Genomic DNA, 14,764 nt, shown 5'->3' on the forward strand with positions numbered 1-14,764 from the left:
AGTCCCGAAAACATGTCGACGCAAGGAAATATTGATTGTTGATAAATTCGAATTTATATATTTTCTTGCAAAGAAGTGTCTACTATTCCTTCAGAGATGCTGAAGTGGAGTAGCAACAAAAGCATACATGACAATGACTTTAATAACATTGAGATCTGGCTACTGTGGAAATTAAGAGAAACATATTGTTTCTTGTATGCGCTCATCAGAGCAGTGTGAGTGGAACAGAACAATATTGAATGAATGTGATCAACAAAAATTTAAGATAGCTCTTGCCGCTACTTTGCTTTTTAGTGTGACAATAGGGTCCACTGAAAACTTCTGCATGGCTTCCAACTCCTTACAGGGTACGCAGCATACTTCATTATGGAAAGAAGAAATGGATTGTACTCTTCTCCGGATTCGTCACATATACACACGACCTAAAGTAGAAAACTGTGAACGACGTTAAATCACATTAGATGTTTTCCCTTGAAATGTAATTTGGATGGTTTTTGTGGTATGGCATCAATGCTACATTTCCTGTGTGCGACCTGTAACCGTCTGATGCTAGATGTTAGTAGATTTATTTAGTAAATTTCTTTCGGTCGCCTTCGTCGATGTTTGCTGAGGTGGCCCTGCTAGTCACATCCACCCGAGTACGCAGCTCGTGGCCTAGTGGCTAGCATTGCTGCCTCTGGATTACCCCGGGCTCGATTACCGGCCGGGTTGGGGATTTTCTCTGCCCGGGGACTGGGTGTCTGTGTTGTCCTCATTATTTCATCATCATGGGTGACAGTGGCTAGATTGGACTGTTTAAAAATTGGACTGTGTAAAAATTGGGACTTTGTACGGGCACATATGACCGCTCAGTTGAGCGCCCCACAAACCAAACATCATTATCAGATCCACCCGACCGTGTTACAGCCGTCTTCACGGGACCTCGTCTCTTTGGGCGTGGATGGGTGCTGAAACAGAGCATTAATTGTCTTCCGAGCTACTTGAATGACGTAAACGGCTAAACATTAAACCTTCTGTGTTCCAGTTTTCTCTTACAAAACACTATAGTATACGACGCGGGTTGACAGATTCTTTTTCTAAACTGATGTTGCTTGGACGACATCAAGACAAGAAGCATATCTACATAAGCCAGTTCGACAGTCGTTTGTCACGACGTCCATTGCAGTCGTGACCTTTCCTTTTTTTCCGCTTGTCTTCTAAAGACCTTCAAACCATGACGCTAAGGAACAAGCGTCCCCACACAGAAAGTGGTGAAGCTCGCTCCTTGTCGTGCCTTGTAGAAGTGATGGATTCAAAATGTTCTCCAACCCACATACATCGTGATAATCTCTCTCACAGTGGGATGTCCTGAAACCTACTTACTACTGAATGTCACGAACAGCTTTCTTCATCACAGAATCCTGAAAGTAGGACATGTCATTTCATAAAAACGTCGTGTCACACTTCATGCTCTACAGCTCCGTCTAGGGCCGTGAATTTTATTCCGGAACGTCTCATCACTCGTTGTATATCATGACCTTTCTTCTACTTAATGTTTCCCACATATTACTTTCCTCTCAGATTCTGCGGAGGACCTCTTCATTTTGTACAAGTCAGCTTAATTTTCAACACAGATCCGTAAGACCACATTTGAAAGCCTCAGTTCTCTTCTTTTCCGGTTTCCCACTGCCCGTGATTCACGTTCATGCGGTACTATGCATCAGAAGTACATTCGCAGATATTTCTTTCTCAGTTTGTAGCTTATGTTTGACAGCAGTACGCCGGCCGTACTGGCCGAGCCGTTCTAGGCGCTACAGTCTGGAACCGCGCCACCGCTACGGTAGCAGGTTCGAATCCTGCCTCGGGCATGGATGTGTGATGTTCTTAGGTTAGTTAGGTTTAAGTAGTTCTAAGTTCTAGGGGACTGATGACCTCAAAAGTTAAGTCCCATAGTGCTCAGTGCCATTTGAACCATTTGACAGCAGTAGATTTCCTTTAGTGAGGAATCACCTCTTTGTTTGTGCTACTCTGCTTCGCCCATGATACATTATCTTGCTTCTAAGTCAGCAGAATTAATTCACATCATCTAATACATGGTCCCTTATCCTGATGTTTAATGTATCTCTAGTGTCATTGCTGTTATTCCTTAATGATTTCGTTTTTCTTTCATTTTTTCTGAGTCCATAAGGAGCAAACAAACGAAAACTAAAGATACGGAAAAAGTAACTTAAGTGTTCATTATTTCATAATCACCGTAAATGTTCATACATTTATCCGACTGTGAGACAAGACTGTCAATGTATTTATGTAAAAATGTTTGTAGTTACCTATGGAGCCATGATTGTTCCCAGTCATTCACCTCTCTTTCCGAAACAAATCGATGGCCACGGATGTCTTTCTTCAGGGCTCCAAAAACTTGGAAATGGCATCTGGAGAGATCGGGACTGTGTGGAGAGTGTAATATATCCCAGCGAAACTTCTGCAACGTTGTCGCAACAATCTTGTGGCCGGGCCCACATGTTGTCAGGGTTGTCAGCACTGCTCTGCAGAAGTTTCGCTGGGAAGCCATTGTCCATACAGTCCCAATGTCTCCCTTTGCAATTTCCACATTGTTGGAGACTTGAAGAAAACCATTTGTGGCCTTCGATTTGCTTCGGACGAGGATATGCACGCCTGGGTACAATCAAGGTCCCTTAGGCAACCGTTAACATTTTTCCATGGAGGAACTAACTCTCCTGTCTCACAGCGGGACAAATAGATTAGCAGTTACGCTGATTACTTTTGAAACGATAAGCAGTTTACTTACTGCTCTGTCTCGTTTTCATTTGACTGCTTTTTATATATGTTGTGCTCACCACAGTGTTCATTCCATTCAGCAAGAAAGGACTACAACGTCATCAGCCAGTCACCCCAAGTGGTTTGATACCCCGCACAATTTTACTTTTTTTAATAAACGCTGGTGTACCGAGTCAGATGATTTTGGAACGCTGTGATATACTACATCTACCTGATTTTCTGGATCCATGTCTTTCATGATGTCATGTGAGGAAAAGTGCAATTTCAGACCAGATAGGAGGTGTTTAAAGCACGTCGTTGATGTTAACTTATCTTTTTTGATTTTTTATTTTATTTCATTTAGTATTTGACAAAAAGGACCACACAGCCATAAATATTATAAACATTTCGAATGGTTGGTACAAATATGGAATTAAATTGTGATTTCTGTAATAGGTATATATTATAGATAAAAGCCATACTGTAATTTCACAAGATGTTAAGTATTTAAATATTTTATTATGTAAATCGATGGAGTTGCCGAAAAGAATACTAAAAAACACAAGGTAAATGTACGCCATATTTTCTGAAATCTTCCACGAAAAGCCGTCTGTGCACACTGTGGATCAAGCGAAGAAAATATGGTTGAGATCAGCATGTTTGACAATCACTATAAGGAGGATACAAGATTACTTTGGTGAAACGTTGGAATGTATCCACGATTAAAATGCACCCGAATTACGCTTGTTATTAATTTCTTTAAGAAGTTTTTGTTGTGGTGAAACGTATCTTTCCTTTCTGGCAGATAAAAGTGAGAGAAACACCTAAGTTTTGATAAAAATATGTAATGCGTGAATGGCTTCTTTCGGGAAAGAAACCCTAAAAACCCGATAGTACGATGCAGTTAGCAATACTACACATATCGACGTGCAATCAAACTTTCTGCCATACTGAATCCTCGTTATTTCAATTCTTAAGCTATCGTACATCATGACCTGATGGCTAATGGGCATCATCATTGTTTGAAGGCTCGTTGATCGTGAAAATACTGTATTGACTTCTACGTAAAATGTTGTAATAAATATTAATTCGGAATTCGTAAAAGTAGATCTGCAGGTTCGACTTGTGGAGACTAAAATACTTAAATGACATGACGCAAAAGCAATAGTCGTTCTGCATTCACACAATGCGACACGATTTCCTGATACATCTATCTTAAAAATATAAGAGCATCGAATAAATTAATCTGCTAATGCAAAGGTTCCTAAAATAATTGCAGACACCTTTATTCATGAATAAAATGATTGTTATTCGATAAATCAGAGATTACAGAGGAATGACAACACGTACCTCCAATCCTTCGAAAGTCAGAACAAAAGTGGGTTGCCAGAATAAGAATTCTCAGCTTTCTAAGAAGTAGTTCGTTTCTCAACAAAAAAAGAATGCAATACAGAGGTTACTTATTACGCCCAACGCATAATGTCTGTGAGTTGCAATCACATTTGTTCTTAAATTACTGATATTACATATAAATTTTATGATGTAAGAGTTTCTTACAAGTTCATGGTTTCGTCATATAAATAATAAAAAATAAAACATCGCTTTATATAACACACTACAGTGGAACCAAGGTTTAGATGGATTAGTTCTTTGTATCGGGGCATTCTATTTGTTCTTACTGGATGTAGAGAAATTCCAATATTTTTTCCAATGATTTTTTTCTTTGATCTATGGATGAAGGCCTGATTTAGGAAACGTTGAGTGATAGCTAATTTGTGATGTTGTTGCTGACTTCGCTAACTGCTCTACCTTTTCACTGTGAGGGATGATTTTTTCTTTGATCTGTGGATGAAGGCCTGATTTAGGAAATGTTTTGAGTGATAGCTAATTTGTGATGTTGTTGCTGACTTTGCTAACTGCTCTACCTTTTCACTGTGAGTGATTCCCGAGTGAAAAGGGATCCGAATGAAAGAACAGGTGATTCCTTTACCATTGCTTTGCATCGCCGTATGTGTAGGGTGTCCATTTTAACTGAAGACACTGAAATATCTCGAAAGCAACACATCGGATCAAAAAAAGTTATATGTTCCAATTTGTTTGTCTCGGAGGGGGACACATTCGACCCTCCACCCCACACCGTGCTTGGGTGGCGGGGGGCAATCTTCAGTGGAACCCGTCGTTTTTTATTGGAGAGTACGATTCTACGGCAAAATCTACATACGTTTTGTCAGAAGCATCTTCCTCGTTTCTCCACAGATGGCGATGTAATCGCAGGAATGGTAATGGGTAGACAACCGTTGTTTACGACATGCTACTCAGTGGCCATTAAATATCGAATCGCACTTGGGACCCCAACTCCGTGCTGCAAGGATAGGATAGACCAGTATTTCATAACCTCTATTTGGAAAACCCATGCATTACATTGTATTCCTCTGACATTTGGAAAAGGAGACTGCTCGACGCGCCACCGTGTCCTTAAGTCGAACTCCGACGTATCATTACAGGCAGTATACTGCGACCGGAGCTAACGTATCGTCAGATGTCGATGGATAGCGGTTCTAAACATTACAATGCTTGCGCAGTGTTTATTGATTGCACAGATACCTATCATTTGGAGAACATACGTGCAGGTGGATTATCAGTGTTGCAACCACAGAAGAAAAAACTGAATGATCCTGATTTACGGAGAATGTGGGAGAAATATTGAGGTTGCTGCATGCCGAGCGTTTTCCAGAGAAAGTTCACTCTCGTCCTTCTTTTACAAGATTGTGAACGCCTTTACGTCTGATGGCAGCGTACATACCGGCAAAAGGAAACAAAACAAAGGAAGATAATGAAAAAGCTATACTAGCGGCAGTGCACCACAAACCACGGCTAAGCGTCCGACATTTACACCGCGTTTCCGGTATGTTCCTAGGTAGTGCTGTCACAGCACTGAATCGTCGTATCATCCATACCCCGTGTCACTGCTTCAAGAATTACATGGCCGCAATTTCCCATAACTGGGTAGTGTAATGTAAATTACCCCCACGTTATTTTCCGAGGTGTTATTTTCCGATGACTTCACCGTTCACAAACCATGGTAGTCTTAACCGACATAACATGCATTACTGGAGTGAAGAAAATCCCCACTGGTTACGGCAAGTTGACAATTAACGAACGTCCTTGGTCGGTGAACGTATGGTATCGCCATGTGAATGATTTCGGTCGGGGACTGGGTATTTGTGTTGTTCCAATCATTTCATTTCAGCTCCATCACAAAGACTCGAAAGTCGCTCTAGTGGCATCAAATACGGGATCTTCCGGGCGATGATCCCATACGACCTTTTCCAATAGTGTCTGTGTTTGCAGTAAGTAGTGGGAACGCCACTATGGAAGAAGGAACGTCGCTGGAAGAAGATTCTAAGGCTGCCTTCTCATAGGCAGTTTTTCTACCTGCTCAGATTAAAAGCAGTTGTAAGAACCTGAGGAATGTAGCAAATATTGACGCTTGTCCTTGAGTCCAGGTAAACGTGGTATTTGTCTCGTAGGAGGATGATGATTTTACGGCTGACTTCTTGAAGTATTTACGAGGAAGCGTTTATGACTGCCTTGCGAAAAGCATGCATCGCGCAACTAGCTAGCCATCACAACGTATAAGTTTTTATCCTGTAAATTGAGCGCTCCCGCGGTCGTGTAGCCCTGATTCTCAGCAGTGCATCGTGTTGCTGGTTGCACAGCATTGTGTTTCTGTACCATGTAGACCGCACCTGCCGCAGAATAGGCTCTGTCTACGTTAGAAACTCCTTCGTGCATCTTGTTCAAGAACAGGGTAGTGTCAATTAAAGATAGAAGCACCACATTAAGGCCAACGGCCTTGCCGCAATGTTAGCACTGGTTCCCGTCAGATCACCGAAGTTAGGGGCTGTCGGACTGGGCTAGCACTTTTCTGGTCTGCCGAGCGCTGTTGGCAAGCGGCGTACACTCAGCCCTTGTGAGGCAAACTGAGGAGATACTTGATTGAGAAGTTGCGGCTCCGGTCTCGTAAACTGACAACAGCGTTTCCATGCTATGTAGACCGCACCTGACACAGAATAGGTTATCTCTACTTGAGAAACTCTTTCATGCATCTTGTCCACAGAAATAGTGGTGTCAGTTAATGCCAGTAGAACCAAATTAAAAATTTATAGCCCAAAATGGTAATGGCGTGCAGATTCCTTGATGTTTCGTTTCTGTAGACTGATTTCACAGCCATATCGTTCTGGCACAGCAAGGTTACTTCCGTTTATAATGACTGTGAGAAAACATTCTTTTCGTATACGATATCACACAAGTTGTGGACACGGTTAAACAGGTGAATTTCGCCAGTATAGATTCCCGGAGGTGTTCGAAACCATACCACATTTTCAGCTGACACAAGGGATGTAGCGATACAGTGTTTCTTCTAAGTGTGTGATTTACTAGAGTAATCTGACCGAAGAGATCAATAAGTTGTCTGAATGAAAGTTGACAATGAGAATAGAGTCAGGTTGCTCTCCAGGACCACAAATGACAACTATGTGATTGTGTTGCTGGCCATGCTGTTACGTCCAAAGTTCGCAAACAAGCGTAAGTGTTGAGTAACTAAAGGAAAACAGACAATGAAGTGAAATGGCGAACGACCAAGAGGAAATATTGGTTCAAATGGTTCAAATGGCTCTAAGTACTATGAGACTTAAAATCTGATGTCATCAGTCCCCTAGACTTAGAAACTACTTAAACCTAACAAACCTAAGGACATCACACACATCCATGCCCGAACAGGATTGGAACCTGCGACCGTAGCAGCAGCGCGGTTCCGTACTGAAATGTTGGTGCAACGATCGGAACCTTTCCTTAAAAGTTGATAAACTCTAGATTACACAGGCGAACAGAAGTATAGGTAATATTAAACCTGTTGCTGTACTGAATCACATTGATTAAATAGTTGTAATCCTATGAAACAATGTGATACGCAGTCGATTCTCAGAAAAGTAAATGGAAGGCGCTATTCGTGCAACCATTTTTTGAGAATTGCTTGAGCGGTGTGGGATCCTCACTAGGTAATATTAAAAAAATACAGATTGAAGGAAATCAGAGACTTTCTGCTAGCGTTATGTCACCGATTCAGCCACTACAAGTCTTACAGAGTTTCTGTTAAACCAACGTAAGAGTCGCTGCAAAAATGCTGTCATTTTAGATAACGATTATTGCAGATAGATTGTAAATGTAAAACAAATTTTCTATCTGAATCGTTTTTATTTTTACGTAACGACTTTAAGGAGAAGGTAAGAGAAATAATGGCGCTCATGGAGGCACACAAATATTTAGTTACCCTTGTTCTTTCCTCGAATGGAATCGAGAGGAAGAGAGAAACAATGATAAGAAATACAGGGCTTGCAGAACGTAAATGTAAACGTCATTATGAGAGTCCTACCTTCTACTCTTGCTCGTAACAAGTCTTTGACGTGGTAGATATTTTGACATTGTCAATAAAATATTTTCTTGGTACCGTTACTTGTAAGAAACTCCACGAATATCATTTTATTCCGGTTCCCGACACGAATCCGCCCGGCGGATTAATGTCGAGGTCCGGTGTGCCGGCCAACCTGTGGATGTTCTTTTTTTTCCATCTATCTCGAAGAATGCGGGTTGGTTCTCCTTATTCTGCCTCAGTTACACTGTGTCGGCGATTGCTGCTCAAACACCGTACGCGTACGCCATACTTATTTTACCACGCAAACATCTGGGGTTACACTTGTCTGGTATGAAACGTTCCCGGGGAGATCCATTGGGTGCCCGAACCGCACAATAACCCTGGGTTCGGTGTGGGGCTGCGGTGGGGCGGGTGGACTGCTGTGGCCTGTTGTGGGGTTGTGAACCACTGAGGGCTAAGGCGGGACGAAGCCTCTCCGTCGTTTCCAGGTCCTCGGTTTAATACATACATACCATTTTATTCGAGGGACGGTCAGTTTGCTTCGGTATTCGTTGGCTTTCTTCTCCACAGTGTTCGACACCTTGTCTGCTATTTTGGTTGAAAAACGGCGACATATGTATCACGCCCGCATGTCGGCCGTATTTATGGGAATTGCATTGAAATAAAAAAAGACAAACACTTTCCGAAAAGGCCTTGAAGGCCCAACGGCACCGAACGGCCGCCGTGTCGTCCTCCCCCCTTAGACGTCACCGGATGCTGATACGAAGGGCATATGGTCAGCACACTGCTCTCCCGGCCGTTGTCAGTTTTCGTGACCGGTCTCGCTACTTCTCAGCCAAGTAGGTCCTCAACTGGCGTCACAAAGGCTGAGTGCACCCCACTTGCCAGCAGCACTCGGCAGACCCAGACGGTGACCCATCCAAGTGCTACCCAAATCGGACAGCGCTTAACTTCGGTGATCTGCTGGGAATCTGTGCTACCGCAGCGGCGAGGCCGTTGGCGTTACATTGTAATGTGTAGCGTAAAAAAATTGATCTATGTCATAACTTTCCTTAAATCTAATTACGTTGTAGTCCTTGCTCCAGATGGCATAGTCTACTTATTCAACAGCATTCTTAGCTCAATAAAGATATCTTTAGTACGAAAGTTTTAATTAGATATGCGAGAGGCAGGCGGTTTTTTAATCTGAACCGTAAGATTAGAAAAACTGAGATAGTAATAAACTCCTTTTGATTTGGTAGTAACAGACTGAAAAAATGTAGCACCTTTTGAGATTCCGGAGAACACACTAAATAGCCGAAATATTTCACAGTTAAAGTATTCTAAACGTGCTGTGATCAGAACAGGAAGTTCTGAGGTACTCTTCTACGCTGAACATGAATTACTTTACACCACATGTACGTGTATTTTCGGGATGATTCTTCGAAGATGAAGAAAAATATGTACCTGGAGGCGCCGGGTATCGATCCCGGTACCTCTCACATGCTAAGCGAGCGCTCTACCATCTAAGCTACGCCCCCGGCTTGTGTTAGTGCTGGCTAACAGGAAGTTCTGAGGTACTCTTCTACGCTGAACATGAATTACTTTACACCACATGTACGTGTATTTTCGGGATGATTCTTCGAAGATGAAGAAAAATATGTACCTGGAGGCGCCGGGTATCGATCCCGGTACCTCTCACATGCTAAGCGAGCGCTCTACCATCTGAGCTACGCCCCCGGCTTGTGTTAGTGCTGGCTAACGAACAGTGAAGTGCCTCAGCCTGAACTTTCACTGCTCCAGTTTGTACGCAGTCGAGTCCACTCTCGCGCTCCGCGGCCAGCTGCTGCCGTTCAGCTTTCTGACTGACGATGCGTCAGCCAATGAGCGGGTGTTGCACTCTTCGTAAGAACAGCTCAGGTGGCTTCTCCCATCCTGTGATAAGATTCAATATAGAGACTTGGTTCATTAAATCTGAGGAATGATTCCGGTAGTTCACTCTACAATACTGTCATGCTCAGTATCTTCGAAAAGAAGAAACATACGCAGCTAATTTTGTCAGCAATCTACGTGAGCTTGACGTCTGACGTTTATCTGCAAATAATCTGCTTGTCATTGATTCGATCAAGCGTAAATCTTTCAACTTATGCTTTGTCATGTAAGGTACTATAAATAATGTACAAGCACTACCCTTTTTTATAATTGAATACCAAAAACTGAAAATGGTCAACAGAACATCAGCAACGTCAGGCGCTTGAATCCCTTGAAATAAATCTAAATTCTAAGATATTCTGAGCAAAATCTCCCCTCTCTTGTTTGTGTTGATTGCTTGGTTCAAATGGCTTTGAGCACTATGGGACTTACCTTCTGACTGAGGTCATCAGTCCCCTAGAACGTAGAACTACTTAAACATAACCAACCTAAGGACATCACACACATCCATGCCCGAGGCAGGATTCTAACCTGCACCGTAGCGGTAGCGCGGTTCCAGACTGTAGCGCCTAGAACCGCTCGGCCACCCCGGCCGGCGATACGGAACAAAAAACGTATAATGAACTTATGTCCGGGAATGCATGGTTTCCTTGCTAGAGACCGTTTATTCAATCATGCTTTGTTACAGGAACTGCGGTCTGATACGCGCTGTACCACGCACCTACAGTTACAGTATGCATGGTTTCGTCCTACAGGGTGGTACTGTCCCTTACACGTCATTCCCTGGCGCCCTCTTCCGTCGTAGTAATTGGTAATGTTGTATCCGATTTACTTCTCGTGCTGATTCACCTTTTAGTGGACGTGATACAGCGTTTTACACAATGGTTCCGTATTCGAATCGGGAGCTTGCCGACATGGTGTTTACTTACGGAAAGGCAAATCGCAACCAGCGGCCGGCAGCAAGGTTATATCAGGAGACCTATCCCCGCCGGCTACAACCACAGCATTCAATGTTTGCAACAATGTTTCGCCGTTTGTCTGAGACAGGGTCGTTTCATGAAGAAGGAAATCACGAAGGACGTTCCCGAAATGTTCGGACACCGGACCTGGAGGAAACTGTGATTAACACTGTGGAAAGCGACCGCCTTGTCAATACCAGGCAATTGGCCCGCCAGTACGGAGTAAGCCAGGCGACCATGTGGAACATTTCCCATGACAATTGTAGCATGTGCAGGACCTACTAGCGACAGACTTTCGACATCGGGAGCAGTTTTGTCACTCGTTTCTTCACCAGGCAACCACGATTCTGGGATTTGTGTCATCCATCCTATTCACGGATGAGGCCAACTTTACGCGGAATGGTATCTTCAACTTTCATAAGTCATCTGTGGGATAGTATGCATAACCCCGACGGAATGGTGACAGCGATTCACCAGCATCGGTGCAGGTGGAACGTGTGGACCGGGACAACTGGCGACCATACTTTGGGGCCAGTCTTCCTTCCACATCGCCTAACGGGTCGGAGCTATCGCCGTTTCTTGCGGGTGACTTTGCCTCCCCTACTGAAAGAAGTGCTATTGATGATCCGAAAGGTAATGTGGCTGCTACATGGAGCGTCCCCCGATAGGTCCACTGCTGTGGGTTGACCCCTCACCCGTGGTCGAATGGGAGATCATTCCAAAATCTGGCAGGCAGCGAAAAATTTCCAAGGGGCCGATTGTAGGGCGTCTCCGGTTCGTTTGACGAACAGGTTTCGGGCGTTATCTGTGGCTGACGATGTCTCTAAGCCGTATGCAGTCGTCTACATCTACGTCCATACTCCGCAAGCCACCTGACGGTGTGTGGCGGACCATGTTCCAGAGGAAGCTTCTTGGTCTGCAAGGTCTCGGTATTCACAGAGGGTGGGTTTGATGGTAGTTGGGAGCTCCAACGTTAGGCACTTAATGGGGCCCCTTAGGAATACGGCTGCCAATGAGAGGAAGGAAACCAGTGTGCACTCCGTGTGCATACCAGGGGGAGTCGTTCCAGATGTAGAAAGTGTGTTTTCGGATGCCGTGAACAGTACAGGGTGCAGCCAACTGCAGGTGGTGCTCATGTCGGTATCAATGACGTGTGTCGCTTTGGATCAGAGGAGATTCTCTCTGGTTCGGGCGGCTAGCGGAAATGGTAAAGACTATCAGTCTTGCTTGCGAGATTAAGGTGGAGCTCACCATCTGCAGATCGTCAATAGAACCAACTGCGGTCCTTTGGTGCAGAGCCGAGTGAAGGGTCTGAATCAGAGACTCAGGTGGTTCTGTGACTTTATAGGCTGTAGATTCCTTGACTTGCTCCAACGGGTGGTGGGTTTCCGGGTTCCGCTTAGTAGGTCAGGAGTCCACCACACACAGGAAGCGGCTACACGGGTAGTGGGGGCTGTGCGGAAGGGACTGGGCGGTTTATTTTTAGGTTAGAGGATCTCAGGGAACCATAGAATGGGCGTCCGTCTAAAAGTGGGCAGGGAAAACACTGGAAGGTAGTTGTAGAAGCGATCGGAATTGTAGCTGTAAATTGTTGTAGCTGTGTTGGGAAAGAACCAGAGTTACAAGCCCTAATAGAAGGGACGGAAGTTCAAATAGTTACAGGTACAGAAAGCTGGCTAAAGCCGGAAATAAGTTCAGACGAAATTTTTTCAAACGGATTAACAGTGTTCAGAAAGGACAGATTAAATACAATTGGTGATGGAAGTCAGTAGCTGTCGGAAGTAGTTTGCCTTGAGTGAAATTGAAGTAGATAGTTCCTGCGAAAGAGTATGGGTAGAGGTTATACTTGACAGTCTGACTAAACTATTAATTTAATCGTTTTACCAACCCCCCCCCCTCCCCCCTACTCAAAAGATATCGTTACTGAACAGAGAAAACTTTGTGGTCATGTATAAAGCACACCAGTGGCAAGACGCAATCAATACCTTCACTGCGCGATAACAGCGGTGAAGTCATTGATGACAGTGCTACTAAAGCAGAGTTATTAAACATAGTTTTCCGAAATACCTTCACCAAAGAAGACGATATACATATTCATGAATTCCAATCAAGAATAACTGCCAAGATGAGAGGCATAGAAGTAGATATCGTCGGTGTCGCAAAGCAGTTTGTATCACTTAATAAGCTGCAGGTCCAGATTGTATACCAGTCAGGTTCCTCTCAGAGTAGGCTGATACAATAGCTCCATATTTAGCAATTACATACAACCGCTCACTCACAGAAAGATCCGTACCTAAAGACTGAAAAATTGCTCAAGTCACACCAATACCCAAAAAGGGAAGTAGGAGTGATCCGTTGAATTAGAGGCCCATACCACTAACGTCGATTTTCAGTAGGGTTTTGGAACATATACTGTATTCGAACACTATGAAGTAGCTCGAAGAAGCCGGCCAGAGTGGGCGCTACAGTCTGGAACCGCGCGACCACTACGGTCGCAGGTTCGAATCCTGCCACGGGCATGGATGTGAGTGATGTCCTTAGGTTAGTTATGTTTAAGTAGTTCTAAGTTCTAGGTGACTGATGACCTCAGAAATTAAGTCCCATAGTGCTCAGAGCCATTTAACCATTTTTGAACCTCGAGGAAAACGATTTATTCACACGTAGTCAGCACGGATTCAGAAAATATCATTCTTGCGAAACACAGCTATCTCTTTATACTCGTGGAGTAATGAGTGCTATCGACAGGGGATGTCAAATTGATTCCATATTTTTAGATTTCCAGAAGGCTTTCGACCACGTTCCTCACAAGCGTCTTCTTACCAAATTGCGTGCCTATGGAACATCGCCTCAGTTGTGCGACTGGATTCGTGATTTCCTGTCAGAAAGGTCACGGTTCGTAGTAATAGACGGGAAATCATCGAGTAAAACGGAAGTAATATCTGGGGTTCCCCAAGGAAGTGTTATAGGCCTTCTATTGTTTCTGATCTATATTAACGATATAGGAGACAATATTAGTAGCCGTCTTAGATTGTTTGCAGATGACGCTGTTATTTACCGTCTCGTAAAATCATCATATGACCAAAACGGATTGCAAAATGATTTAGATAAGATATCCGTATGGAGCGGAAAGTATCAATTGACCCTGAATAAATAAAAGTTTGAATTTATTCACACGAGTACTAAAAGTAATCCACTAAATTTCGATTACGCGATAAGTCACACAAATCCGAAGGCTGTAAATTCAACTAAATACTTAGGGATTACAATTACAGAGAACCTAAATTGGAACGATCACATAGACAATATTGTGGGTAGAGCAAACCAAAGGCTGCGGTTCATTGGCAGAACACTTAAAAGGTGCAACAGGTCTACTAAAGAGACTGTTTACACCACGCTTGTCCGCCCTATTCTGGAGTATTGCTGTGCGGTGTGGGGTCCGCATTAGGTTGGACTGACGGATGACACAGAAAAAGTTCAAAGAAGGGCGGCTCGTTTTGTATTATCGCTGAATAGGGGAGATAGCGCCACAGACATGATAAGTGAATTGGAGTGGCAAACATTAAAACAAAGGCGTTTTTCGTTGCGATGGGATCTTGTCACGAAATGTCAATCACCAAAATTTTCTCCTCCGATTGCGAAAACATTCTGTTGGCATTCACCAACATAGGGAGAAATGATCACCACTATAAAATAAGGAAGAAATCAG

The 14,764-nt window shown here is 43.6% G+C and overlaps 1 protein-coding gene and 2 non-coding genes across 3 annotated transcripts in view; 1 reads left to right on the top strand and 2 right to left on the bottom strand.

The window, feature by feature from the left end:
• LOC126484892 (tubulin polyglutamylase complex subunit 2) overlaps positions 1-14,764 on the top strand; it is a 157,284-nt gene that overhangs the window by 101,086 nt on the left and 41,434 nt on the right. The window lies entirely within an intron of this gene.
• Trnaa-agc (transfer RNA alanine (anticodon AGC)) lies at positions 9,636-9,708 on the bottom strand. Its single transcript has one exon. It is a non-coding gene; the product is annotated as a tRNA-Ala (tRNA).
• Positions 9,835-9,907, bottom strand: Trnaa-agc (transfer RNA alanine (anticodon AGC)). The gene has a single exon. It is a non-coding gene; the product is annotated as a tRNA-Ala (tRNA).

This window comes from Schistocerca serialis, chromosome 6 (assembly GCF_023864345.2).
Source record: "Schistocerca serialis cubense isolate TAMUIC-IGC-003099 chromosome 6, iqSchSeri2.2, whole genome shotgun sequence".
NCBI classification, from domain to species: Eukaryota; Metazoa; Arthropoda; class Insecta; order Orthoptera; family Acrididae; genus Schistocerca; species Schistocerca serialis.